Here is a 26154-nt window from a genome sequence, read left to right on the forward strand (position 1 = left end):
TTGCAGACCCAGCGCCGAAGCAGAAATCTTCCTCGCGTCTGTGCTTGCTGCATACCCGAGTTTTAGCCGATGACTGTTTGCCGGTTTTATGTTTCGCGAGCCAAGCTTCACGCAGCTTCTTATCCTGCGGCTACGTATGAATAAGGCTGACACCGGGCTCTGTTGCGTACGTCCTGCACTGCGGCACCGAGCCTACCATGTTGCGCGCCTGCAAAGGCAGCCACTACGTATTGTAGTGCTTTCAATCGTGTTAAAGGAGACACTCGAACCGGGAAAAGCTAGCCACTAAATGAGGACCACAGCGTACGAGAGAACTTGAACTCTCGTCTTCAGCTCGCTTCGGCGCTCCCGAAGCAGCCGACGCGGCCGCTATGTCCACGTGATCCATCCTAGCACGTCACGCCGACGGTGGCGCCAGCTTTTCCCATGGTGGAGCTCGAGGCCAATACACGCTGTTTTTACTGCGCCAAATAACACAGGGTGCTGCACTGATAACTTGTGATAAGCGCATGTGCACATCTTCTGTCAGACTGTAAGGCTTGGCAACCAATACAAATGCGGCATCGTGGCAAATACGGCTCACGTCACAAATAAAAAAAAATTTATAAAGTTTTAATTACCAATTTAAGCGGTAACATTGCATTTGCAAAATTGAAGGCCGACATTCATATCTTGCCCAACAACAACTTCACAAAAGTCGTCGTGGGTACTACGGCCCGCAGTATTTTGGTTGTGGGCAGCCCTAAACGAAAATGAAATTCTGTCTCAGTGACACTGATCTCCCCACCAAATTAGAGAAACGGAAAACGCCACCTGCCTCCTTGCTGCGCGGGCGCCAATGCTATGACGATTACGAGTTCTCTTCATTCTAATCAATAAAGCCTTGTTGTCATTTGCTGCTATACGGTCAAACGTGATTATTCGAGCTGCGTTACCACCAAAACATTGGGAACAGAATAGAGCACGCTTCGCGTCGATTCTTGGCGTCACCATAAAAAAAAAAGAAGACCGCGATGAATCCCGTGCCAGCGAAACCTGTTGGTCTGCATCGCAATGGAGAGGGTTGAGGGATCAACCTCACTGGTCCACTATTTCATATTTCTTTCGCTACTACCATACTGGGCGCCGCCCGCAGTGCCAAAGTACTGTAGGTTGTAGCACCCAAAACTATTTTGTTTAAGAAGTTTTTATTCAGTTAATAATATTACTTTGAGTCCTCAATTCTTGGAATTGAAGTGCTTCCTCTATAAGTACTAATTAAGGAATTATTAAGAATATGGTTATTACTTATCTGCCATATTTTTCACGCTACCGAGTTCCTAGCAATCGCAAAGACACTAACTTCATAGAATATCGGGAAGTATACTTACAAAATTCATATTTCTTTTTGTAAAATTCTGTGCAGCTGACACAGACACTGTACTTGTGACATGAAGTCACACAATAATAACAGTTTTCTGAAACTTTCGAGGGTAGGAAGGAAAGCGTGAAACATACCGCCATGTTTCGCAGCGGCTTCTCGGAGCCAGCGGGAGAGGGGAAGTAAAAGCGAGCTGAACATCGCAGCACCCGCGACTATATGCAGCCTGTCGAGTCATACGCCGCCAAACTCTTCGGCCGCACCTAGTCTGAAGACGAACCACAGAATCCGATTCGCGACTTTTGACGGCCGCACTTATGCAACGTCGCTCTCAACGAACGCTTCGCCGTAAACGCGAGCGCCGGGTGCGCTGGTTGAACGCCCTATTTCTGCTGTCTTTGTTCGTCTTCGCTGCGCGTTCTGAAGGGAAGAGGGACTCAAGAGCCTCAACGCCTTACTACGCCTCACTGCATGTTTAGCGACTCCTGCTCCCAGCATCAACACACGGCACGAGCGCACCCCACATGAAACGTTCCGCTAAGGCGAGTAGATTAGCGACCATTTCGCAAAATAAATTTTTTAGCCCGCACATTCGTGCAATTATTTAGTGGGGTGTTTATAGAGCTGCAGCCGACAATTCTGCAGCGCAACGCATCGGGTACATGAGCTCGGGCTACTGGAGCATTCTTTGCCATTTGCGGCCAGTCAAGCCGGCGGAAAGAGGGGTGTCTTCAGGCGTATGACCCCCCCCCTCTTACCCCTTGCACCCGGGGCCCACGGCCCCCCGGCCCCCCCTGTTGCTATGCCACTGGTTCTGTGCTCGGCTGACCTGAAACGACAGAATCGGCATGTTAGAATCAAGTGGTTCCCGGCGCACGCGGGCAACGATGCGTCCGAGAAGCACGATAACCACAACGAGACGGCACACGCAGTGGCGCGAGCGCTAACCAACCGCGCTGCTGCAACCGACCGTCCAACGTGGTGTAGCGCCAGGACCACATGACGACGTTCAATGAACTTACACAGTTCCACCGCCTGGCTCGAAGTACTTTCCCACCCCCGCACCCGGGGCTGAGCCGAGCGGAGGCGGTGCTGTTCAGACAATTGCAAACTGGTTCTTTACCCACCCCAGTGTTAATGACTCATTTATACCCTACATTATATGTGAGTGATGTGTGCCGCGTGTGCCAGCGGGAGAGGGCCACCCTCACGCACATCCTATGGGATTGCACCAAGTTCCCCGACGAAGCTTCGACAAGTACAACGATTCCGCCACGACTCGCGTCTGCGGCGGAATGCTACGACCGCGAAAGGCAAACCTGGGCCGTCCAGCAGGTCTCGGCGGCTCTTGAAAGACAAAGGCCGAGCGAAGCCGACGGAACGTTGCCCCTCAGGGCGACCGACCGCGGGAGTAACACGCGCTGGAGTTGAGCAGAGACCACCCGCTGAGAAGACGTCAGGGCCCGCGTCACGGCGCCATTTAGTCATGGTGTCGTTCTGCAGGCGACTACATGAAGTTGTCTCTCTCTCTCTCTCTTTTACGTAGTTGTAAAGCTTTTGACCTGGTTGCATGGTTTGCAGTCCTTCAAATACCGCTTGGTGGGTAAAGTTATCGAATACTCCTTTGATATCCAAGCCCACTACGGCTCTGAGTTGGCCGCTGCTCTGTGCTCTGTATATTTGTTGTGGGGCAAGCATCGCATCCTGTGTGCACATGTGCTTTCGAAAACCAATGACTCGAGGATCGACAGAAGTACAACATTCCTGCTGCCACAGGAGTCGTGTAAGGGCCATTCGTTCCATAATCTTTCCCGGATATGATGTTAAAGAAATGGGTCGCAAGTGGCCAATGGCGCTTGGGGTCTTATTGAGCTTTGGTATTGGGATCACAGTAGTCATTTTCCAGGTCTCCGATATGTCACCGCTTTCCCAAGCTCGGTTAATGATAGCCAGGAGCTGTTCCAGTTGTGTGGCATATTGCGCAGCATCTTGTTTGTAAGCGTTGCTCGAGGAGAAAGGAGCGAATTCTGGCGTCCCTTTAGTTTCTCGAAAGAAATAGCGCGTTGGTTGTACAGCGAAATCGACCCCATCATCGGTGCCAGCGAGCCACTGTTCGCGTGCGCCACTGTTCGCGTCGTTTCTTTTTTTCTTTTGGCTGTGCGCAACACCACCTAGGGACGACGCAGAGAAACTAATAGTTATAAATTGTAGTAGTCACACGTACTACTATTTCAAAACATATTTAAGCTTGAGAAGAAAAAATACATTTTTTAGACAATGATTTCATTCATTGGAAGACGAGAAGCGTTTCGTTTTGTACCATACTTGTCTGCGAGCAGACGACAAACGAGGGAAGCAAACATCCGGGGAGTTCACCGCTTGCCGATTGGCTGCTCTCTTATTATTCGCTCCGTTCTCACAAATTTTGCATACTGCCACTTTGTGACGTTGCAGCAACCGAATAGAACGCGTATCGAACAACGATCTCCGATCGCGCCCCTGGAAAGCACAAATGTCCAGTTATCCAAATGGAAACTAGACGAGCCAACAGGACACACCATTTGGTTTCGCTAGCCAAATTGGACACGTCACTCGGTTTCGCGAACCTAATTGGACTCAGCAATCGGTTTCCGCGAACCCAATTGGACTATTTATTTGGTTTACACAAATTCAATTGGTTTTCACTTGAACCACTTGAAATCCAATCGGCGTCAAATGGTGCTATTTGAAGAACCCAAAGGAGCCCAAGGGATTTTTCTCTTTTTTACTGGGCGGCCAATGGGGACACCCCCTTGCGCATCTACTGCGGCGCGACGCGCGCGCGTCCCTGTCAGGAAGGCAGTCGACTCGACTGAGCATCGCCTCGACGGTGGCGGCGCCTGGCGGATGTCAGGTCCCTATTCTCCGATGGCTGCCTCCGTCCAGCGTTGCCTCTGCCTCCTCGCCTGGTAGGCGCTGGGCAGAACGTTGGGCAGAAGGGACTGGTCGTCCTTGAACGACCTTTCAATGCTGCAAAACAGCTTCTCTCGAGGATAACTTCTACATGATATACACTTATATATAAATACTTTATATATGACAAAGTATTCTTAAACGATATACTTTAGTTTTTCTATTAAAACTTTCCTAAGTTTGGCAGTGGGTGAGCAAATTTACGCATTGACGGTAAAGGGCATGCACATTTTACAGGGTAAGGCTCGACTATTGAAGTTGAGAGCAGAAAAGAAAGATTTGAGAGCTTATATCGATAAAGGGTATAAACAGCCCCCCCCCCCCCCCCGAGCTGTCGGGCGCGTTATAGCGGCGGCGCAAGCAAAAGGCGGCACGAGCACTTTTGCTTGCGCGCGCACACATTTTTATGGAGTCACCACGGCTCCAAATAATCCACAGCGATTAAGATATCTATGCAAAACGCGCGCGGCGCAACATCCGCTCATGCGCAACATTCTGTGCAAGCTTGTCGCTGCTTTGCAATCGAAGATTCGTAGAGCTTAAGCGCTTTCTCATAACCTCTGACGAATTTGCCGTGTGGCCCAAGCTTCACTTAGTAACTTCCAACACTGAGTGAAGGGGGCCAGTACGACCGTTCAAACATCCACTGCAAAAAGCAAGATCAGTTGAATGCAGCTGCACACACGCAACTCACCCCAACTGCAGCCGCCGCCGCAGCCGTGCAGGCTGGGCGAACAGGGAGCAAAGCCGCAGGGGGAAAGGGTGGCAGCACCGTACAATCACGTGACCCAAGGGCCATTTTGCTATTTGTGCGATCTAAGATGGCCGTGGTCCCCGAGCAACCATACAACGGTTCGGTCCCACCTTTGGGACTGAGCTGGCCACCTGCAAGCTACGAACAGGACGACAGGGTTGCACTGTCGGGCGAGGTAGGCTGCTTACGCATCTCTGCTTCACAGCGGGCACTGGCGAGCGCGAACCCACGAACGCAGCGCGTCGACCTAGCAGCGGCGCTCGATCGGCGACGCACGGTGCCGTGCTCGCATCCACCGTCCACAACCGCACGGGCAGCGATCACCCGTGCACATAGGCGGCGGTGCTCGGGCCCGCGCTTTGCCGTAATTCCCACATGCCCAGCGCCGCGCCCGCCAGCGAACCAACAAAGGCGGCGACCGCTGGAAGCGCGCATGTCATTCTCGGCCCGATTGCTGCACTGCAACTGGAGTGTGTTTTGGCGTCTACGAGTGGCTTCGAGTGACCTGGCGGACGGGTCGTACTTGCTGCGTCTGTCGTGCTAAAGCAGAGTTCGAGGCTGCGGATCGCCACATTGGAGCTGTACGAGGACCGGTGCGAGGCGGGTCGCGGCATGGACTCTCTCTCCCCTGACAACGCTTCGCCTTGCTCCCTCTGCAGAATCATGCGGCCTTCCTTTCTTTAGATCACTATCTGTCTATCTTTCGGCCCGTGCCGATCACGACGTTTGGCTGGCGTGCATCATTTCCCCCTCCGAGACACCGAGTTCTTTGGTTCGTTCCGCTTGCTCAGGCGCACGTTTCGTTGCTGCGCCGAACGCTGCGTTGCTCGACCATATGGCTCGACGCTCACCGCGTCCGATGCGGGGCGCCTCGTAAGTGATGGCTGCCCTGTAGCCCATTGTCTTACACCCCTTGGCGGGTCGACAGGAACGCTGTCGCGTTCCACTCTTGAAGGCGAAGCTTAAGCGTCCTCCAATTTTTTACCACCCGAAGTCGTGGCGCCTCCACGGTTGGGTCTTCCTCTTTCTTCGCAATCACAGCTGATCGCAGATCATTCGCTAACGTTTGATTTGGTCGAGGCCCAGTAATTGCTTTCGCATCATAAGGCGCGTCCTTCGGGCTTTTCCGCTGTCGCGCACTGGCATTTGCTCCGTTGTCGCTCCCACCAGTGTGTCTCGCTCATCGTTGACTTGCTGCTGTACGAACACTGATCGCGAACTGTGTGCGCATGGACGTAGCGGTGGTTTCACAATGACCCCGCATGGCTCGTCTTTTCTTCTGGGGACCCTGCATGGCCAACGTCGTGTTGCGTTGCGTGTGGGAAACTGGGTGACTGACGATGTCTGATCCTTCGCGTCAATCGTTATTTGCCTCCAGTCCGTGTGACAGCACGTGTCAGCATCGCGACAGCGTGACGTTCAAACCGGCACACATTTAACACAGACGAGATGCAGCTATTCTCTTTAATGTGAATAGCCTTCTGACTATTCTGCAGGCATTTGGCAGCCAAGTGACAGCATGTAAAATGATGAGGAGGCATTCCTTTCAGCTTTTCAGTACAAGTTTTTCGTTTTCTTTGAGGCCATCATGGGGCAACTTGAGCAGGGCCCACTGGCACCTGCAGTATGCATTCTTGCACCTTGTTGGAAGGTCCTTGTTGGACGTGGGGAGGTTATTGTGACTAATAAGGCGAGTGTTTTGACACATCTGTGATAGTCTGGCTCCCAGGAAGGAGGGGTGTTTGTTGATTTCTATGCCCTGCTTGCTTGAAGCCAAATGAAATAGGGACTCGCAGTGCACATAATGGGGTGTGTTCATTGCAGGGTTACTGTCAAAGGTTCTCCTCGTCCAAAAAAATCACGCATGAGTCGGTCAAAAATGGTGATGTTGGTTGTGCTTTTTTGAATGCAAAGGCATTGCCCATCAGGAATTTGTGCCACATGGTCAGACGGTAAACAGAGAAGTTTGCCAGGGAATCCTAGCATGTTTGAGAGATTCTGTGCGCCGTAAGAGGCCTGAATTGTGGGGAAATCAGGCTTGAATGTTGCATCATGACAATGCCCCGGCTCACGTGTCGCTCCTTGTCCGCAGCTACTTAGCGAAACACCACGCTCCTGTTGTGCTCCACCCACTTTATTCTCCGGACCTAGACCCAGCAGACTTTTTTCTATTCCCCAAACTGAAAACCACCTTGAAAAGAGGTCGTTTCCAAACCGTAGAGGAGATCCAGGACAATACGAGAAGAGACCTGGGTGCCATTGCAGAAAGTGCGTTCCAGGAGGATTTCCAAGAATGGAAGAAAAGATGGGAAGAGTGTATTGCCAGCAGAGGGGACTACTTTGAAGGGGACAGCACCTAAAACGTTGTACCGTAAGCAGTAAAGGTGTTATAGCAAAAGTTGGTTTCTTTTTGAACACACCTCGTATGTGCACTGAAAAGGATGGGGTTCAAGGCAGGTACAACAAGAACACACAATGTGAGGTCAAATGTAGAGTCCAATGTGCGAACCACAGCAGTAAGCTGGTAACCTTTAAACGGTAAGAAGAACAGTAATGCTACGGGAACTGTTATGCCATTTACAATTGCAACAACAGTCGGAATGTTGAAGTGTCTTTTCAATGTCCCATTAATTTCCACTATTTTCACTCTAAATTGGCAAATGCACCTCCATTCATTTACCATAGGACATCTTCAAGAGATCAAACCCACTAATGCTTGTTCTTTCCAGGTAGCTGAAGCAAAATAGCATTTTGTTCAGTCGGTATTGATGCAAGTTTCCCAACACTCCTATTGTGAAATATCTCAGTTGTCCACCTTGAGCACAGCAGCTATTAGCTGGCTTGTCAGAATTTGTTGATCATTTACCGGTAGACCTGCTGATGCTGGTGAGAATGTAAGCAGAATGCTGTTGAGACTACTGAGAAAGTGTGAAAAATAAAATATTTATTACATGTTCCAGCCATCATTTCCTAAGGTGCCCACCCTGCTCCATCGTAAGCAACCACTTCACTTCCCAGTATGTATGTCTTGCTCATTTCTTTATTTCACTCTTTCTCTATTGTGTAGTGCTGGCCATATTAGCTTAAAGCACCCAAAATAAGTAGAAATGACATCAGCATTGCCGCAGAGGAATGACTGAAGTTGAAGAAAACAGAACAAAATCATACGAGGAAAGTAAGGAACACACGCGAGCACCTATTCACAACTGCAAGTTTATTGGTGAAAAAAACAGGTGAGACAAAAATTGATAAGGAAAAAAAAATGTTCATGGAAAAACTGTACATGTGTAATAGAACCTTGTGGGTGCATAAATAAAAAAACTAAACGGTAACCTCATCGTTCAAAGGGTCCCTGAAACGATTTTAGTTGTGTGTTACCTACACATACACAATATTTCTCCTCGAATGGTTAGTCAAAAAAGCTTTATTTCACCATGCTATATTGTCACGTGGTCGTGACTTCAAAGAACACAGTAGCAATACTGTGAAAGGCAAAACTAGCTTTTATTTGGCGAACCTGTGCCCACAAAACAGGCTACACTTAAAGCACAACGAGAGCGGCGAACACAGTCTGCGATCGTCGAAAATCTGATCAGCGGGTCAAGCGCGTCGGCGTTTATACAGCAGTCGTGGAATGTTCCAGACTAATCGTTGGGACCCGCGTGCCTTCCACAAAGTTCTACACTATTCACGTCACGCGATGAAATCAGATAACATAAGGTTCGGCGACAACAGACAGCCGGGTAGAAGCATCGATAACTTTCCAGAAACTTCGGATACATGCAGGCGCGTCCCGCGCTGTGCGATTACATTTGTTAGGCGGAGAAACGTGGTCGCCCGATAAAGACAAGTACACCGTGTCAATACTCCCTCTCTTAAAAAGCATCGACCCGTGCTGCATACAAATGAAAGTAATAAAGAAAAACAGCCGTGGCAAAGAAAACAAAAAAAAAAGGGTTTCAGACGCACCACGTGGACCACTTCAGATCGTGCGCGGCGCCGGTGTGAATGCGAAATTCCGTCTGGCACGACCTCATAGTCCAGTGCGCCAATACTTCGAATGACCTTGTAGGGTCCGAAATAGCGGCGCAATAGTTTCTCACTCAGTCCTCGTCGGCGTATGGGTGTCCAAACCCAAACACGGTCGCCGGGCTGGTACTCGACGAAGCGTCGTCGGAGATTGTAGTGTCGGCTGTCGGTCCTCTGTTGGTTCTAGATCCGTAGGCGGGCGAGCTGTCGGGCTTCTTCGGCGCGCTGGAGATAGGTAGCGACGTCAAGATTGTCCTCGTCAGTGACGTGCGGCAGCATGGCGTCGAGCGTCGTCGTCGGGTTCCTGCCGTAAACCAGCTTAAACGGCGTGATCTGTGTTGTTTCTTGCACCGCCGTGTTGTAAGTGAAGGTTACATACGGCAGGACCGCATCCCACGTCTTGTGCTCGACGTCGACGTACATTGCTAGCATGTCGGCGACGGTCTTGTTCAGGCACTCCGTGAGACCATTCGTCTGCGGATGGTAGGCAGTTGTCCTCCTGTGACTTGTCTGGCTGTACTGCAGAATGGCTTGGGTGAGCTCTGCTGTAAAAGCCGTTCCTCTGTCGGTGATGAGGACTTCTGAGGCACCATGTCGCAGCAGGATGTTCTCGACGAAAAATTTCGCCACTTCCGCTGCACTGCCTTTTGGTAGAGCTTTAGTTTCAGCAAAGCGGGTGAGATAGTCCGTCGCAACGACGATCCACTTATTCCCGGATGTTGACATCGGAAACGGCCCCAACAAATCCATCCCAATCTGCTGAAATGGTCAGCGAGGAGGTTCGATCGGCTGTAGTAATCCTGCTGGCCTTGTCGGTGGTGCCTTGCGTCGTTGACAGTCTCGGCATGTCTTGACGTAACGGGCGACGTCGGCTGTCAGACGCGGCCAGTAATACCTTTCCTGTATTCTCGACAGCGTGCGGGAGAATCCGAGGTGCCCAGCGGTTGGATCATCGTGTAGGGCGTGCAGAATTTCTGGATGCAGCGCTGATGGTACAACAAGAAGGTAGCTGGCGCGGACTGGTGAGAAGCTCTTCTTCACGAGAAGGTTGTTTTGTAGCGTGAACGAAGACAACCCGCGCTTAAATGCCCTAGGGACAACGTCGGTGTTCCCTTCCAAATACTCGACGAGGCCTTTTAGCTCCGGGTCTGCTCGTTGCTGTTTAGTGAAGTCTTCCGCGCTTATTATCCCAAGGAAGGTGTCGTCGTCCACGTCGTCCTGCGGCGGAGTATCGATGAGGGCGCGCGATAAGCAGTCGGCGTTGGAGTGTTTTCTTCCGGACATCTATATTACCCTGACGTCATATTCTTGCAGTCTGAGGCTCCACCGCGCCAGCCGTCCTGAAGGGTCCTTTAAGTTAGCTAGCAAACACAACGCGTGATGGTCACTGACGACTTTGAATGGCCTCCCATACAGGCAAGGGCGGAATTTATCTGTAGCCCAAATGATGGCGAGACATTCCTTTTCAGTCGTAGAATAATTGCTTTCCCCTTTGACAGCGACCGGCTAGCATACGATATCACCTGTTCAAGTCCTTCTTTCTTCTGGACTAAGACGGCACCGAGGCCTAAGGTACTGGCGTCAGTGTGGATTTCAGTATCAGCGTCCTCGTCGAAGCGTGCAAGTACAGGCGGCGACTGCATGCGTCGTTTGAGTTCTTGAAATGCCTTGGCCTGCGGCGTTTGCCACTTGAACTCGACATCACATTTGGTTAGATGTGTTAGCGGCTCCGCGATGCGTGAAAAGTCCTTGACAAAGCGCCTATAGTAGGCATACATGCCTAGGAATCTGCGCACTGCCTTCTTGTCGGTTGGCTGCGGGAATTTTGTGATGGCGGCTGTCTTCTGTGGGGCGGGGCGTACTCCTGATTTGCTGATGATGTGGCCTAGGAACAAAAGCTCATCGCAAGCGAAGCGGCACTTTTCCGGCTTCAGAGTGAGCCCTGATGACTTAATGGCCTCTAACACTGTCGCATGCCGCCTAAGGTGATCGTCGAAATTTCCGGCGAAGATAACGACGTCATCCAAGTAAACAAGGCACGTCTGCCACTTCAGTCCGGCTAACCCCGTGTCCATGACGCGCTGAAACGTTGCAGGCGCCCAGCACATCCGAATGGCATCACCTTGAACTCGTAGAGGCCATCTGGCGTGATGAAGGCAGTCTGTTCGCGATCTCTCTCGTCGACTTCAGTTTGCCGGTAGCCAGACTTGAGGTCCATCGACGAGAAGTATTTAGCGTTGCAGAGCCGATCCAATGCGTCGTCTATCCGTGGAAGGGGGTACACATCCTTCTTCGTGATCTTGTTCAGCCGACGATAATCGACGCAGAGGCGTAGGGTTTCGTCGACTTGTTGCCTAATAGCTTCACGTTGTCGCGTCGAAACTCGGTAAGGGCTGTGGCGGAGTGGTCGAGCGCTCTCTTCGGTTATTTTGCGATGCTTTGCAATTGGTGTTTGTCGAATCCTCGATGACGTCGAAAAGTAGTCTTTGTATCGTCGGAAAAGACTTCTGATCTGTTGCTGCTTACTCATAGGAAGACTTGGATTCACGTCGAAGTCTGGTTCGGCGACTATGCTCATCGGGGTAGATGCGGCTGAATCAGAGAGGACAAAGGCATTGCTGGTTTCCACAATTTCCTCGATATATGCGATTGTCGTGCCCTTGTTGATGTGCTTGAACTCTTGGCTGAAGTTGGTTAGCATAACTTCCACTGTCCCTCCGTGTAGTCGAGCGATCCCTCTTGCGACGCAAATTTTACGGTCGCGCAGTAGATGTTGGTCGCCCTCGATGACGCCTTCTACGTCAGCGGGTGTTTCGGTGCCGAGGGAAGTAATAATGCTGGAGCGCGGCGGGATGCTCACTTGATCTTCGAGCACACTCAAGGCGTAGTAACTACGACAGCTCTCCGGCGGTATCGTCTGATCTTGCGACAGCGTTATCGATTTCGACTTCAGGTCGATGACTGCGCCATCTTGATTCAGGAAGTCCAAGCCGAGAATGACGTCTCGTGAACACTGTTGGAGGATAACGAATGTGGCAGACTAAGTCCGGTCATGTAGGGTAATTCTTGCCGTGCAGATCCCAGTCGGCGTGATCAGTCTCCTCCAGCGGTCCGAATTTGAGGGCCTTCCCATGCAGTCTTAACTTTCCTCAACTGGGTGGCGATGGGTCCACTCATGACGCAGTAATCGGCTCCTGTGTCTACTAAGGCGGTGACTGCGTGGCCGTCGAGAAACACGTCGAGGTCGATGGTTCTTGGTCTTGCGTTACAGTTACGTCTTGGCGTCGGATAATGGCTGCGTCGTGTTGAACTGAAGTTGGAACGTCGCGTCGTCAAGTTGTCTTTCGTCGGTGTAGTCTTGGCTTCCTGATTTCGTCGGGACGGCGGCATGTCGTTATGTTGTCGAGGTAGTTTCTTCTGTGTCTTCGTCGGCGGCGGAGGATCTTTGTCAGTTCGACGAACAGCAACCGCACCTCCATCGGTTGCTGCTTTTAGTTTTCCGGATATGGGCTCGCTGACCGGCCCCGGGCTGGGCCAGTGTATGGTCGGCGCTGCGGCGACAGGTAGCGGCCTGGTGATGGCGAACGCGACGGTCGTCGAGAGCTCCACTGAGTAGCGGCGAGGTAGTCGGCGATATCGCGGGGGGCGTTCACCTTGCTGCGGACGCGGAGCGTTCACGGTGAAACCTCGCACTCCCATCTCCCGGTATGGACAACGTCGGTAGACAAGACCCGCTTCTCCGCAGTGGTAGCAGAGCGGGCGGTGGTCAGGAGCGCGCCAAATGTCCTTCTTCCTCGCGTAGGTGCGCTGTGCGACGGGTGGTCGTGCTGGCGGCGGCGGCGGCGGAAGACGGAACTGCGGCGTGACAGAGCCCTGGCGCGGTCGCGGAGGGGGACCTTGACGGCGTGCGACGGCGGCGTAGGTCATCGCTTCCGGCTCAGGCTGCGGCGATTCAGGGGCTATTCCAAGTTGTTGTTGGAGCTCCTAACGCACGGCGTCGACAATCGAAGCCACTTGAGGCTGTGATGATGGGAACATCTTTTGTAGCTCCTCCCGCACGACAGCTCGGATAGTCTCGAGTAGGTCGTCGGTGGCCAGTGACTGAACTCCGGCGTTGGTTGTCGAGTTTGTGCGGCGGTCGAATTGCCGGTTTCGCATCTCGAGTGTCTTCTCGATGCTGGTGGCCTCGCTAAGAAACTCGTCGACGGTCTTCGGTGGGCTTCGTACCATTTCAGCCAAAACTTCCTCCTTCACACCACGCATCCGTCATGAGTGGACCCATCGCCGCGCACTTGAAGAAAGTTATAACTGCATGGGAAGGCCCTCACATTCGTACCGCTGGAGGACACCTCATCACGCCGACTGGAATCTGCACGGCAAGAATAACCATTCATGACCGGACTTACCCTGTCACCTTCGTTATCCTCCAACAGTGTTCACGAGACGTCATTCTCGGTATGGACTTCCTCAACCAACACGGCGCAATCATCAACCTGAAATCGAAGTCAATAACGCTGTCGGAAGATAAAGCGATCGCGCCGGAGAGCCCTCGTAGTCACCACGCCTTGAGTGTGCTCGAAGATCAAGTGAGCATCCCGCCTCGCTCCAGCATTGTTATTTCGGTCGGCACCGAAGCACCCGCTGACGTACAAAGCGTCATCGAAGGCGACCAACGTCTACTGCTAGACCGCGAAATTTGCGTCGCAAGAGGGATCGCTCGACTGCATGGAGGGAAAACCGAAGTGTTGCTGACAAACTTCAGCCAGGAGTTCAAGCACATCAACAAGGGCACGACGATCGCGTACATCTAGGAAATTCTGGAAACCAGTAACGCGTTTGTCCTCTCGGATTCCGCCGCATCTACCCCGGCGACCATTTTTCCCGAACCAGACTACGACATTAATCCCAGTCTCCCCGTGATTAAGCAACAGCAGCTCACAAGTCTGCTCCGACGATACAAAGGCTGCTTTTTGACGTCATCGAGGATTCGACAAACACCAGTCGCTAAGCATCGCATAATCACCGAGGAGTGCGCTCGACCACACCGCCAGAGCCCTTACCGCGTTTCGCCGCGAGAACGTGAAGCTATAAGAGAACAAGTCGACGAAATGCTGCGCGACGACATCATCCAGCCGTCGAATAGCCCGTGGGCATCCCCTGTGGTCCTGGTGAAGAAAAAGGACGGAACCCTACGTTTCTGCGTCGATTATCGTCGTCTGAACAAGATCACGAAGGACGTATACCCCCTCCCACGGATAGACGACGCATTGGATCGGCTCTGCAACGCTAAATACTTCTTGTCGATGGACCTGAAGTCTGGCTCTTGGCAAATAGAAGTCGACGAAAGAGATCGCGAAAAGACCGCTTTCATCACCCCAGACGGCCTCTACGAGTTCAAGGTTATGCCATTTGGACTGTGCTCGGCGCCTGCAACGTTCCAACGCGTGATGGACACGGTTTTAGCAGGATTGAAGTGGCAGACCTGTCTCGTTTACTTGGATGACGTCGTTGTCTTTGCCGGAAATTTCGACGATCACCTTAGGTGGCTTACAGCAGTACTAGAGGCCATCAAGTCATCTTGGCTTACTCTGAAGCCAGAAAAGTGCCGTTTGGCTTACGATGAGCTTCTGTTTCTAGGCCACGTCATCAGCAAGTCTGGAGTCCGCCCCAAACCGCAGAAGACAGCTGCCATTGCAATGTTCCCGCAGCCTACAGGCGTTTTGTCAAGGACTTTTCACGCATCATTGAGCCGCTAATGCATCTAACCAAATCTGATGTCGAGTTCAAGTGGCAAACGCCGCAGGCCGACGCAGTTCAAGAACTAAAACGACGCATGCAGTCGCCACCCGTACTTGCGCACTTCGACGAGCATGCCGATACCGAAATACACATTGACGCCAGTAGCCTAGGCCTCGGTGCCGTCCTAGTCCAGAGAAAAGATGGACATGAACACGTGATAACATACGCTAGCCGGTGGTTGTCAAAAGCGGAAGGCAATTATTCTACAGCCGAAAAGGAATGCCTCGCCATTGTTTGGGCTACAGCGAAATTTCGCCCTTACCTCTATGGCAGGCCATTCAAAGTGGTCAGCGACCACCACGCGTTGTGTTGGCTAGCTAACTTAAATAATCCTTCAGGACGGCTGACACGGTGGAGCTTCAGACTACAAGAATACGAGATCACTGTAACATACAAGTCCGGACGAAAACACTGAGATGCCGATTGCCTATCACGCGCCCCCATTGACCCGCCGCCTCAAGATGACGAGGATGACGACGCCTTCCTTGGCATAATAAGCGCGGAAGACTTCGCCGAACAACAACGAGGGGACCCGGAGCTAAAAGCCCTAGTCGAGTATTTGGAAGGGCACACCGACGTTGTCCCTAGGGCATTTAAGCGTGGATTATCTTCGTTCACGCTTCACAACAACCTACTCGTGAAGAAGAACTTCTCACCAGTCCGCGCGAACTACCTTCTTGTTGATCCGTTGGTGCTGCGTCCAGAAGTACTACATGCCCGACACGACGATCCGACCGCTGGGCACCTCGGTTTCTCCCGGACGCTATCGAGGATACAAGAAAAGTATTACTGGATGCACCTAACCGCCGATGTCGCCCGTTACGTCAAGACATGCCGAGACTGTCAGCGACGCAAGACACCACCGACAAGGCCAGCGGGATTACTGCAGCCGATCAAGCCTGCTTACCAACCTTTTCAGCAGATCGTGATGGACTTGTTAGGACCGTTTCCGACATCAACATCCGGAATTAAGTGGATCGTCGTGGCGACGGACTATCTCACCCGCTTCGCTGAAACTAAAGCTCTACCGAAAGGCAGCGCAGCCGAAGTGGCGAAATTTTTCGTCGAGAACATCCTGCTGCGACATGGTGCTCCAGAAGTCCTCATCACCGACAGAGGAACGGCTTTTACAGCAGAGCTCACACAAGCCATTCTGCAATACAACTAGACAAGTCACAGGAGGACAACTGCCTGCCATCCGCAGACGAATGGTCTCACGGAGCGCCTGAACAAGACCCTAGCCGACATGCTAGCAATGTACGTCGACGTCGAGCACAAGACGTGGGATGCGGTCCTGCCGTATGTAACATTCGCTGACAACACGGCGGTGCAAGAAACAACACAGATCACGCCATTTAAGCTGGTTTACGGGAGGAACCCGTCGACGACGCTCGACGCTATGCTGCCGCATGTCACTGACGAGGAAAATCATCACGTCGCTACCTATCTCCAGCGCGCCGAAGAAGCCCGACAGCTCGCCCGCCTGCGAATCAACAACCAGCAGAGGACCAAGACCGACACTTACAACCTCCGACGACGCTTCATCGAGTACCAGCCCGGTGACCGTGTTTGGGTTTGGACCCTTATACGCCGACGAGGACTAAGCGAGAAGCTTTTGCGTCGCTATTTCGGACCGTAGAAGATCATCCGACGTATTGGCGCACTGGACTATGAGGTCGTGCCAGACGGCATTTCGCTATCACAGCGGCGCTGCTCACGAGCTGAAATAGTCCACGTTGTGCGACTCAAGCCGTACCACCAGCGTTAATGAACTTTGGGGCTTCGCGTAACTGACCTTCGGACTTTGTTTCTTTTCGTTGTTTTGTTACTTATGTTTAATAAGTGTCCTTTTGTGTCTCGCTCTCATATTTGTACCATTGGGACGATGCTTTTTAAGAGGGGGGTATTGACACGTGTACTTATCTTTATCGGGCAACCACGTTTCGCCGCCTAACAAATGTAATCGCACAGCGTGGGACGTGCCTGCATGTATCCCAAGTTTCTGGAAAGTTAGCGATGCTTCTATCTGCTGTCTGTTGTCGCCGAACCTTATGTTACCTGATTTCATCACCTGACGCGAATGGTGTCGAACTTTGTGGAAGGCACGCGGGTCGGAACAATTAGTCTGGAACATTCGACGGCTGCTCTATAAAAGCCGACAAGCTTGACCCGCTGACCAGATTTCCGACGATCGCCGACCGTATTAGCCGCTATCGTTGTGCTATAAGTCTAGCCTGTTATTGTGGGCGCAGGTTCGCCCAATAAAAGCTAGTTTGTATTCCACCGTATTGCTGCTTTCTTCACCGTCACTACCACGTGACAATATATACTGTGCGACAAAAAACTCAAAATTTCTAAAAAGAAGGAAGAAAAAAATAAAGACAATGAGAGATAGATAATAAAAACGATACATTAGGCAAATACAGAAGAATTGAAAGTGGTAAAATAAATTTGTATACAATATATGTTCATAGTAATGAGTCTGTAGCCAGTAGTGTCGATAGCAAATACTTCTTCACATCTCTCTTGAATGTTAATGTGCGGCAGGCTTCAGCATGGGGTGGTAGTTTGTTCCAGTATTTAATCGCCATAAAAAGAGCAGTAAACATTGATAATTAGTGTTTATTCGAGGTAGGAAAGAACTGTTGTTAGAGGGAAATCACGTATTGTTAGTGTTGGTAAGAGCAGATACAATAAATGCTGAACCCTTGATCCCCAGTAGGTACCCTACTGACGGTGCACTTGCACAAAACTCAAAATAATTTCAGAGCCCTGAAAACGACGCTTTTTTTGCCTACTCGTCAGGTGTTTAACACCCTGCACTGATGGTGTTCTTCTCGAGTATAGCTGGAGTATATATTTGTGCTGTGCGAATATTCAAATTTCAAATGTAAATTAAATAGCCGTTGACCAGTTGACTTGTATTCACTTGGAGAACACTCCATTAGAAGTTATCAAATCTTCCTTTCTGTCAATAATGACACATACTGGAATCTTTCAGGAGAAAGTCAGGTGCATGTGGTGACCTTTCTCAACTTCCTGAGCGGACATATACAGTAGATAATCTTTGCTTTGCTCAGTAATTTCCAGTCGTGCAGTAAAGATGCCTCGCCTTTAGGCAGCCAACGGATTTTTTTTCTCAATTGGAGCTGTAAAAATTATCATTTGGACGATGTGAACATGTTCCTGATGTCATCTTGGTGCGTGAGATACTATAACTCTTCAGTCACTCTCATTTACAGACTTCTCAGCTGACCAGAAGCCTGGTTGTGACTGGCATAACATGTGTCAAACAATCTAAGAAAACATCTCTTCTAGTGCTTTTCTAGGTTTGTTTTCCACCCCTCAAGTGTCAAAACCAGCCATAGTGCCTTTGGCGTGGTGTGCTGCTAAGCCCAAGGGCGCGGTATCAAATTCCGACTGCGCCAGCTGCATTTCCATGGGGAAGAAATTCAAAAACACCTGTGTACCACGCATTGATTGCACATTGAAGAATTCCAGGTGGTCAAAATTAATCCGGAGTCTCCCACTATGGTGTGCCTCATAATCATGTCGTGGTTTTTGCACTTAAAACCCCAAACTCACCTCTTGTATTCCCTGTAAGTGGCATTGGTTGCATGCATTTAAGGCCGTACTGCTCCACTCAAGGCCCATATGTAGTAGGCGTTTTCATATTCTGATATTTTTGGATAGAATTAAATATGAATTTTTGAGGAAACTGGCCTATTGAATATTGAACAAATATGTTCACATTTCAGAAAGTGCGGAGTATATTTGGAAAAAAAAAGAAACTTTTATTGCCAGGGTTGGCTTTTAACATTGTTGGTGCAACATTTTTTTAGTGCTTAGCGCAGAAACCTTAGACGAGGCAGACGACAGAAGAGACAAACAGAAGTGGTACTTTCAACAATGATTTATTGGAAGTTGGATCACGGGTTTATACACGCAAGCATTTGCTAGCATTCTTGATAAACCTGGCCAGATTGATGTTATATTCCTGTATTGCGGAAAAGCATTTGAGCTTGTTTGTCACTCTAAACTAATTGAGAAGCTCGAAATCACAAATCTTCCGCCATACTTAATTGGCTGAATCCCTGCATACTTAACTAAGCACAAATAATTCGTCAGCATAAGCGATTGCCTTTCCCATGAAGTGCCAGTTATTTCCAGTGTTGCTCAAGGCAGCATGCTTGCCCTCTTGTTATATTTAATATATATTAATTATATTGTAGTAGTAGTCAGTCACCCCATTCAAATAAGGTTGCTTGCAGATGAGTTTTTATTTAATGAAATAGATTTCTAGGGGCCCAAATTTCTGTTATTTCAATCTCAAAATTGGCCTTCGCCGGATAATTCGAACCTCACTGGTCAGATTCGCCGCAATACAGCCCTGTTATGCGCTGAAGCATACGCAACTTATTGTGCTGAACCATACCAAGAATGGAAAATGGCCACTGTCACAGGACATAGTATGTGTTCCTTGATTATACAGGCACGCAGTTTTCTGACACAGTAGGAGCATCTAGCCATCTAATAAGCATACTGGCAGCCATTCATAGCTGTTTCTTACGTTTCAGTGGTGATTTGAGCACTTGTTTCACCTTCCAAGCGTGTCTCGTATATGAGACCGTTAATGAGGCCTAGCACGTGTTCCTTAATTAAATGTGCCGTGCACGGAGAAGTGGAAAACTTATCGTGCTTTGGGAAAGCTAGAAAAAAGGATGGCAGTAAGTTGAAAAAACTGCGATAAGTCAAGGAGATGTTAAAAGCCAACAAAAGAGTGAATCTATCTGAAAATCTGAAGGCCTGTCCATACACGTATTAGGCGTCTTGGTGCTCATACTGTGACTGGAGACTGCACATGTGCATGTATATAAATTAGGGGAACACGTGCTATGTGTTGCAGCAATGGCGCCTTTTCCTGCTTGGTACGCTTCTATGCATAACACGGCTGTGTTGCAGTGAAGCTAACATTAAGAAAAACAGTAAACTCGGCGAGTTGGTAGCTGTTCATGGTTGCAGGGGTAGCGCTAAACTGAAATGCGACCAAAGTTAACATTAAAGGCAAATATTTCCAAGTGAAGCAATGGCATGTTTCGATGTTTGTTTATGCCTTTTGTTTAATTCGACCAGCCTCAATGTTCCCGTCAGGATAAATTAACAGGCGTGCCTCAAATCAGTACTGGTTTTAGCACGTAAAACCCCAGAGAGATGATCGAATTAACGGGACTCGACTGTATATATGGCTCTTGAGTAGAGCCACACTGCCTTAAATGCATGCAACCAATGCCACTTAGAGGGAATACAACAGCTTAATTTGTGGTTTTACATTCCGAAACCAAAACATTGACACGTGTACTTATTTATCTTTTTCTGGGGGACTGCATTTCACCCGCTAACAACTTATTTTTTGTTTATTTTATTTACAGAATATTGCAGGCCAACTAGTGATCCAGGCAGGAGGGAATTCGTTCATACAGTAATACAATTAAATACGTTCAAAGAAAAGAAGTGCATATGAAATATGAAATACATTGAATCATATGAGGTACATTGAAGGATGATATAAATGCATACAAAACGCATTCTACAAGCATACAATGCAAGGGATTGAATTGAAAGGAGAGAAATATTTACAGTACCAGTTTACACGAGTTCTTTTTTTTCATGCTAACACGCATGAAAGTACTCACGCGGTCACACGTTTATTTGAAGTGCAGTTTTTCAATGGTATGTAATATGTTATTGGACAGGAATACATCGGCCGGCAGAGTTCCAATCATTTATTGTTCTAGGAAAGAAGGAATATTTAGAGCAATTTGTACTCGCGAAAATAGGGGTTATCTTGTCGGGGTGATAATTTCTGGCAGCTCTAGCTGGTAGCGGCTGGAGTCAGGGTGAATGACCAAGTTGTAGTTCCCTTTTCCGAAGGCGGAAAAGCAATGTTAGGCGTGCTACCTTTCTTCGGGATTCCAGGGTGGCAATATTATTTTCATTAATCAATTGAGAGGGGGAGTCATAACGTCCATAACAATTATATATGTAGCGGACGGCAAGCCTGTTTATGTTTTCCAGTTTTTAATATTTTTTTTCGTGAATGAGTCCCAGACGACGCAAGCATATTATAATCGCGACCTTACGAGTGTGCTGAATGCCAGTTGTTACACGGATGCAGAAAAATGTTTCAGCTTGTGTCTGAGTAGGCCGAGTTTACGTCGAGCAGACGCACAAACATTATCAATGTGTTGCGACAAGGTTAGACGACTGTTGATGGTTACACCCAAATATTTAAAGGAGTCTGTTTCAGAGACCGCGAATTGATTAATAGTGTATTGATATGCTAGAGGGTGTTTTTGTTGGTAATGCGCATAAAAACCGTTTTTTCTTCATTAAGTTCCATTTCCCAGGTGTCGCACCAGTCAGAAATCGCAGTAAGACTTTTACTCAGGATCACTTGATCACTGGCATCTTTAATCTCTTTGTAAAGTAAGCAGTCGTCCGCGGACAATTTAATACTCACACTATCGTCTATGCATGCTGTTATGTCATTAATGTATACTAGGAAAAGTAGCGGTCCGAGCACGCTTCCCTGCGGCACTCCCGAATTCACGGGGAGACATCCAGAGTAATGGCCCTCAACATCGACGAATTGTCTGCGCATGCTCAAATATGCACAGATCCAGTTTACAATGTTAGGAGAAACCCATAGTTGCTTAGTTTTGTTATCAAACCAAAATGAGAGACCCTATCGAAGGCTTTGCTGAAATCGAGGCATATAACATCAACCTGGCCGGCTTTATCAAGAACGGAGGCAAAAGCGTAGACGCTGGAGAGAAGCTGAGTAGTGGTACACAGCCCCTTACGAAAGCCGTGTTGGCACGGGGACAGAATGCCACGTTTTCCGAGAAATTCCATCATGTAATTTGAGATCATATGCTCTAAAAGCTTGCAAGATGTAACCGTCAGTGATATAGGGCGACAGTTGGATAGTAATGTAGGGTCGCCTTTCTTAAATACAGGCTCAGCACGAATGACCCGCCAGTCTGATGGAACGATGCCACAAGATATGGACGAGCGGAAAATTACAAGAAAATGTGAAAGCCACTCGGCATAGCGACGAAGAAAAGCATTAGAAATGCCGTCAGGACCGCATGTCTTTTTTGTGTTTAGATTTAAGAGCATAGAAAATATACCCTCGTATCTTATAAAATCAGAATTTACGTTTCCCACATCTTCAGCAATGACCGGAGAGCACTGATTAGACTCAGATAAGATAGAATGGAAGTAATGATTAAATTTGGATGCCTAGTGTTGCTTGTCTTGAATTATCTGACAATCAATGTTTAAGTGGTCAAGAGCTTGCCTCTTCTTATAGTTCAAATGTCGCCAAAATTTTCAGGGTCACTCTTAAGAAATTGCTGAGCATGTGTTGGTGGGCTAGTTGGTTAAGCATGATTACAAAGGCGGCGCCGAATAAAACAACACACGAAGAAGGGGGACACGAGACAGCAGCGCCTACGTGCTGTCTCGTGTCCCCCTTCTTCGTGTGTTGTTTTATTCGGCGCCGCCTTTGTAATCATGCTTAAGAAATTGGGTGAGCGTGTGGGAGCAATAAAACTGCCTATCTGCTCTAATTTTTTTAGTGAGTGCTTGTTTTAACTCGTCAAATACTGGGCCAAATTTTTTTGCCTTCGGAATCTTTTTACTTTTCTAACGAGGTGGATTATTTCTCGATTGGTCCAAGGATTTTTTCGGTGCACCTTCTTCGTTTTACTAGGGATGAAGCTATCAATACAGAAGTGGCAAATGGATTTCAGCTTTAGCCATAGGTAGTCAACATCATCGCCAGAGAAGTCTTCCAGTGCCAGTTCAAGGTAATCGATAACGGACTCGTCATTTGCTTTAGTATAATTTTTGACGGATTTGCATTCTTTAAGCGCGTTATTGTTTGAACTATCTGTTCTACATGTGAAGCACACAAGCCGATGATCTGATATGCCTTCCTCAACGGTTATTTCAACGTCTCGAAGTTATCGCTCAGCGCAAGAGGCACCTGCATGATAGGAACTTACTCAAATGTTATTGTTGATTCTACCTGTTATGTCTGTTCTCGCCTAACTTTGTGTGATTAGATTGCATGCACGACACGAATTGTGAAGTACTTTCTGGAAGGCAAGCGGGCACCAGCGATTACCCTCGAACCTTCCACTACAACGCAACATATTTTATCTAGAAGTTTTTCAGCGTCCTATATCATGTGTGGTACACTTTCTTTAATTTGCCTTGCTGACCTGGCAGTCGCGTAGTCTTGGGCCAGAGATGACTGGATAGGAGAAGACGATGACGTGTACTGTTCATTGTTTAATATGCGCTTGTTTACTATAATATGTAAAAATAAAAAAGGAGTGATATTTTTATGCTTTAATCATTTTGCAGAGTGAAGTAAAGTTATAACGAATTTTTTTCTCTAAGAGATGAGAGAAGATGGTGTTGCTTGCGCATGATGTTGCTGGGATACCCAAGTACCTAGATCATAACTCTTTAGTGCAGTCAAGTTTACCAGTTAGAAACCACGTCAATTTCTAAGACTTATGAATCTTCAGCATGAAAGTAAATTAGTGCTTTATTTTATTGGATACATTCCCCTTTTGGCAAGTTCTGTGAACAGAATGAAAATTTGCAAAAGGAACAAATAATAATTTGGAACAAGCATGCTATCAACACAAGTAATACAGAAGCAGAATTTAGTTACACTACATACCAATAAGGACAGGTAAGTGTGAGAACGTTGCTAATACTTTACTTTTCCACCTATGACAAAGGAAAAAGGATACTTCAGTAATTCAGATGAGAACACAATTCTTGTTACACCATCCTTATACTATTTTCTTTAATACAATGGTTTACCTGACTTGGAGGCAGTTTTATCTCGGGAGCTCCTATCTGAATACATGGGAACAGAGAAATAGTTTTCTCTGAAGTCAGCGCACGGAATTCAATGAGGTTGGTTACATGTAAAAAAAAAAAAGCTGAAATGTAGCGACTGTTTTAAGAGGCAATTTCTGTGGCAGGAAATTTTGAAAATTGCGAAATCAAAAGGACTTCCGTATGAAGTTCACAACTTGATACAAAAGCTATGAAATTGTAACTTCGTGCTTATATTTTTTAAGCTTACTAACTCAGCAGTTCTTCCTAAATATTCAGGGCCTGAAATCAAAAGTGTGCTGCCTAGAATGACTAAAATTTAACTTTCTCTTTCAAATGCAACAACCTTCATTGAAATTGGTCCAGTAGCTCTCTCAAAAGCATTTCTGCATTGTACATGTATTTGAATAGAGAGATTGGAGCTGTCACTGAACTAAAGCAATCCTCCTCAAGGTAAGCGCGTCATTTCTGGCCCTAAGGCCAGTTATCAGTCGACACTCTACACTATAAAAGAGAATTGCCTTTTTTACAATTTTTCAATAATTCCAACTTAGTAGCACGCTTAACCGAATGCAGCTAGGAAGAAGGAAATTTGACAATTTTTAGTTTCTGTGCAGAATTAAAGCGTTTGTATGTCACTGAACTTTGGCCTTCATGAGCATTCAATTTCTTGAATTTTCTTTGAACGTTCAATCGAACATTCTTTACAATACCTGAAGCAGCCATCAGGCCACCAAGCAACCTAAGGGCAAATAAGAACTACGTGTGGAAGTACTTAAAAGGTCCGTTAGATTCGCCTGCACCACTGTAAACCAGTTAATCGCGGTTCACGAGAAGTTCAGAAATTGTGCAGCTCGATTTCTGCGGTGCAGGCACAGCGCAACACTTGAAATGAATGCCAAGGAGCAGATGTGGTACAGGCGTTACGTTATGCCCAATTAATGTTCACAGAGTGCGTAGATTTGAAAGATCCTGAACTAGAAGTGTGATCGGCTTGTGGGCCGTAACTACAAACCACACTTGTAGACACATCAGACGTGCGTAAGCGGGCTTGTGATTTCGCTCGCGCCCGTGTGCTGGGTTGTCTGCTGCACTGCTGCTTCGCACTTGTACGCCTGCACCAAGTCGGCACCGACAGCGGAGTAGGTGCAGCAAAATCATGAACCAGCCCTGCACCTTTTAAAACGAACGGAGTGATTCAGCGGGCGCCATTGCTGCACCGGTGGAACGAATGGCAGGGTGCAGCACCTCGTGAATTGGTTCAGGTGGTGCAGGCGAATCGAACGCACCTAACGTAAAGCACGTTCAGGGGCGCTATAACGTAAAATGATTCCAAACTGTTTTGATTTAAATCTCCTGACGTCAAATTGACGTAACCACCGGCGCAAGCATCGGGCGGTGACCCGCAGCGCTGTCCGAACAACCCAATCAAACTCTCTCCTCGTTTATAGGAGGTCACCTTTGTTCGCTTTCAAAACCAATAACATTGCCTACAATCAGCGGTTTTTCTTATCTAATTGTCTGACAAGAGGCGAGGAGCACGGTCTAGTGGAGAAGGTTTCCATGGGGCTGAGCCAGCAGTGAAAATAGATAACCGCATGAAGGGAGTGGAGCCAGCTTCTCCGGTTGGTCCGCTTCGCCTTAGCTTGCGGTGGCCGGTCGAAAATCGCGGCGGCGTGCAACGGAAGGATAAGAATGGCTCTAAAACGGATCCTCAGCAAGGAAGAGTTGACAGAACGATGCCGCATAGGTGCCGAAAGGGCTTGATAATGTTTTACTGCGACGCAAAAAGGTTTATCAGGTGCAAATAAATACATGCTCACCGGCAGATGCGAGTAGCGAGGGCCTGAGCGATCGGCGGGCAGCCATCTTCTATTCCTTTCGGAACCGGGCAGTCTCTGGCTATTCAGAATAAATTTCAGTTTTGTTCTTCATATTAATGCATTTTTTTCGCGTACACGTTACTTTGATGCAGTGAGTTTTCACGGTGTTGTGAGGTCGCGTGACAGACAGGCGAAGTGGGTATAACCCGAAAATATTGAACCAATAGCAGATGGCTAATGGTTAAAAGGCGTCGAATCAGGAGTAATTATTTTTCTTTTGTGTGGTTTAATCACGCATAATGAGTGTGTACACGTTATATCAGATGGGGAGCCTTCTCGGTTTTCGTGACGTCACGTGACAGACAGGCGAAGTTGGGAGTGGCCCGAAGAATGTTTTGACCAATCGTTGTGGGCTGATTGCAGAATTGGAATAGAAAAGTTTGGAACCATTTTACGTTATAGCGCCCCAGGACTCTACAGGGGGCCATAGAATGTAGACATCCATGCAAAGA

Source organism: Dermacentor variabilis, chromosome 6, assembly GCF_050947875.1.
Source record: "Dermacentor variabilis isolate Ectoservices chromosome 6, ASM5094787v1, whole genome shotgun sequence".
NCBI classification, from domain to species: domain Eukaryota; kingdom Metazoa; phylum Arthropoda; class Arachnida; order Ixodida; family Ixodidae; genus Dermacentor; species Dermacentor variabilis.